Consider the following 4,226-nt stretch of genomic DNA (forward strand, 5'->3'; position numbering starts at 1 on the left):
TTTTTTTTTGGTTTTTCGAGACAGGGTTTCTTTGTGTAGCCCTGGCTGTCCTGGAACTCACTCTGTAGACCAGGCTGTCCTCGAACTCATAAATCTGCCTGCCTCTGCCTCCCGAGTGCTGGGATTAAAGGCGTGCGCCACCACACCCGGCTTGCAATAGTTCTTCTTGTATGCAGTAAGATGGTGACAGATGAAGAGGCACTGGCATTGTTACCCCTGGACTGGAGAAAGAAGGCGACAGATGAAGAGACACTTGCTCAGTCTTTCCCAAGCATCGGGGTTGGGCAGAGGTGACTTCTCCAGGCGTGAGCTGATGATCCTCAGTACTACTTTGCTCATTGGCTTCATCCTGCATTCCCAATGTAATTCCTTCTGCAGGCTTTGTGAGCTTCAGTGGACATGGTAGGCTCCCTTTACTCTCTCCAACTTGATGGTTCTGTAGTCTCTTCAATGCACAAAGCTGCCAGGGATTCTTCAGCTGTGCTTCCTCTCTCCTAGACCTGGTTTCATTCTCAGTGTACAAAGTTATTGTGGTCACAGGCTATGGAAGATGTAACCAACTGCTCAACAACACAGGATTTCTGGAAGTAACACCAGGTCGGTGTTTGGCCTCTGTCTTCCTCTGGGCAACCTTGATCTCTCTTCTCTTCTGTAATTTGTTGGGTGTCATACTTCTTGTGAACCTTCCTATCAAAGGCTGGCTTGAAACTGAGTTTCTTTCCTGAAGACCCCTCCATGGTTGTAGAATTTGTCCTAAAGGCTCCATTGCAGAGATGCAGACAAGGCTTGAGTTGCTGGAAATGGCCAAGTCATTGAACTTTTAAGTGGGACAAAAGTGGGATGACAAAAGAAGGTCCCTTGGGAAGACCTTTTAGGGTAATACCTGCTTCTTATTCTAGCCATTGTCTCTGTTTCCTGGCCTATGACTACAGTGTGAATACATGCTCTTGCCACTAGGGATAGAGACACTTCCACCATCATGACAAGACCATTGGAATAAACTGAACTCTCTTTCTCTCTCTCTGAAACCATGAGTCAGTTTTTTGTTTGTTTGGTTTGGTTTTTTGTTTTGATTTTTGTTGTTGTTGTTGTTGTTGTTTTTTGTCAAGTCTTTGGCCATATGGTCTCTAAGGAACTTAAACTCTCTTGTTTGCATATGATGCTCAAATGCTATTTCACTATTCTTCACCCTAGAAGTATGAACAAAGCCTTCCTCGTGTGAAAAAAAAAAAAAACCCAGTGTCTGCTGCTCTTCTGGCACCGCACCACTGTCAGCAGCAGTGTGGTTCAATGGAGTCACCTCTATCCATCCTGACAGAAGTCTACTCTTCGGCCACTAGAATACGTGTGACTCCAGAGTTTCATGCCATCAGCCCCTGAGAGCTGAGTTGAGGCTGTTAGCCAACTAGTGGCTACATACATTTCCTGACTCATTGGGTCTAGGGAGCTTCTGCATTGACTTCTTAACCCGAAGGGCAACACACAGGCTGCTGGCTTTAGAAGCAAGAGCAACTTTGGAGTTACATTTGTGAGAAAGAGCTCCCAGAAAAATGCCATCAGGCATCAAGCCCTAGGATTCTTTAAGGCCAGGGTCAGTTTATGTCCTTAAACATAGGAAATAGGACTGCTAGCCCATGCTAGACTCCTGTCTATGTTGGGTTCTATTTGTCTTATTAAATGATTCTGTGAGCACTGGATACATTCTGTTTAAGTCACATTCTGAGTCATACTGCCAATGGCGCACTTGGTTTTCATTCAGTGGTATAGTACTTGCCTAGCATTCATGAAGCCCTGGGTCAAATACACAGCACTGGAAAAAATTGTTTGATGTGATATTGCTTCTGGAGAGACTAGCTAAAATATCATCAGCAATAAAATTCAGCTTCAGCTCAAGTACATCTTGTTAGTTTGCTGACCATCAATGAGGAATGTTTGCTGACATTTGTCCTGTTTTAGGGGGGTTGAAAAAAGAATAAGGAAGCTCAGAGAATGAAAGGAAATATGCAGTGTCTAGGGGTGGGAGGCAGAGTGACTCTCTATATAAAGTACCAGAAACCTGGGATGTGATAGATTCAGGACTCAATGTGTGGGTGACCTTAGCCAAAATGCCCAACAGTGGGGGGAGAGAACGCCAGGAGTCCATCTCTGGTAAATAGACAGGGCCTCAAGTGAAGGAACAGGGTTACCAACCCACAGTCAAAATTTCTGATCCAGAATTGTTCCTGTCTAAAAGAACTGCGGGGACAAAAATGGAGAAAAGACTGAAGGAAAGTCGGTCCAATGGCCTGCCCAACTTGGGATCCATCCCATAAGGGGGCACCAAGGCCTGACACTATTACTGACGCTATGGTGTGCTTACAGACACAAGTCTAGCATGGCTGTCTCTGAGAAGCCTTACCAGCAGCTGACTGCAACAGATGCAGGTACACCCAACCATTGGACTGATGTTGGGGACCCCTATGGTTGAGTGAGGAGAAGAATTGAAGAAGCTCAAGGGGAAGGTGATTCCATAGGAATACCAGCAGTCTTAACAAACCCAAACCCTGGGCCCTTCCAGAGACTGAGCCACCAACCAAGCAGCATACACCAGCTGGTCTGAGCTCCCCCCGCCCTACCTGCCCCCAGCACATAGGTAGCAGAGGACTGCCTGGTCTGACCGTAGTGGGAAAGGATACCTGTAATCCTTGAGAGACTTGAGGTTCCAGGAAAGGAAGGTGTGCCTGGTGGAGAGAAGGAGAAGCACCCTCTCAGAGGCAAGAGGGAGGAAGAATGGGATGAGGAACTGTGGGAAGGGATACTGGGAGGGGGCAATGGCTGGAATGTAAGTAAATGAAATAACTACAAAAAAAAGAACCATTGTAATTCAACCATCAATAATTTTGATCAAATTTCATTTCTTTCTTTTTCTATACCTACCTTAGTTATGGTTGCTGTTGCTGTGGTGAAACACCATGACCAAAAGCATCTTGGGAAGGACAAGTTTTATTTCACTCACAGTTCCACATAGCAGTTCATCATCAAAAGCAGTGAAGGCAGGAATTCAAAGCAGGAACCTGGAGGCAGGAGCTAATGCAGAGGCCATGGAGGGGTGATGCTTACTGGCTTGTTCCCCAGAGTTAATTCAGCTTCCTTTTGTTGTTGTTGTTGTTTTTTGTTTGTTTGTTTGTTTTTGTTTGTTTGTTTTTGTTTTTCGAGACAGGGTTTCTCTGTATAGCTCTGGCTGTCCTGGAACTCACTTTGTAGACCAGGCTGGCCTCGAACTTATAAATGCACCTGCCTCTGCCTCCTGAGTGCTGGGATTAAAGGCGTGTACTACCACACCCGACTCAGCTTCATTTTTAATAGAACCCAGGACCACCAGTCCAGGGTTGGCACCACCCACAATGACTAGACACTCCCACATCAAGCACTAGTTAAGAAAATGCCTAATAGGCTCGCCTATAGCCTGATCTTATGGAGGCATTATTTTTTAATTTTTAAAATTTAAATATGAGGGTCTCTCATATGGCTAGAACTTGTGGCTGGTAGACATAAACTAGCCAGCTCACACACCATTGGAGATCTTCATTCCTTTTGATTCTCCTTTAGAAATATCTTGCCACTCCCAGGCAATGAGCAAAGAGACACCTTGTTGGTGGTATTGTTCTTATATCAACCAAGAACAGAGCAGATGACTGTCCTTTGTTCATCCTAGCTTGGTCCTGGCTTGGTGGCCAAAGCTGTCTTATGCCTAGGACCCATCAAATCAAATCTAATCAAATCCAGGCAGTGCAAGTACAGAAGAAGGAAGACAGAGACTGTGGACTGCAATGCCACCCACAGACCTGCCCCTCCAGTGTATGGCATAGGCATGTCATAGACACCTACACACCACACATGTGGATGAAAGATGTCACCCAGGGGCCTGCCAGCCACATGGCCAGCCTGGAACTGGAAGTAACATTAGAGAATGTAGTGGTCAGATGGGAGAGAAAACAGTGGAATGGCTTGAGCATTATGAAGAAGGACTGGAGACTGGAGGGTGGAGAGGAGTAGCCTATTTTTTTTTTTGAGTATCCAGTCCTGCCACCTGGGGCCATGGGGGGGACCCAGTCTGAGCTCCTGATGAGGGCCATGTCTGAGTCCATGACTATCAGTGGCAGGGGTTGATGTCGATGTCCCTGGTTCATATTACCACCAGAGAACATGGGGATGTCCCTGGTTGGGGTAGTAGTTCTGGACCTCCT

General features: G+C 46.1%; 1 non-coding gene and 1 pseudogene across 1 annotated transcript; one reads left to right on the plus strand and one right to left on the minus strand.

The window, feature by feature from the left end:
• LOC110287153 overlaps positions 1-766 on the minus strand; it is a 969-nt pseudogene extending 203 nt beyond the window's left edge.
• A 2,840-nt stretch (positions 767-3,606) lies between these two features.
• Positions 3,607-3,743, plus strand: LOC115030173. Its single transcript, XR_003835794.1, has one exon. It is a non-coding gene; the product is annotated as a small nucleolar RNA SNORA48 (small nucleolar RNA).
• The last annotated feature ends 483 nt before the right edge of the window (positions 3,744-4,226 follow it).

Source organism: Mus caroli, chromosome X (assembly GCF_900094665.2).
Source record: "Mus caroli chromosome X, CAROLI_EIJ_v1.1, whole genome shotgun sequence".
In the NCBI taxonomy this organism is placed as follows: Eukaryota; Metazoa; Chordata; class Mammalia; order Rodentia; family Muridae; genus Mus; species Mus caroli.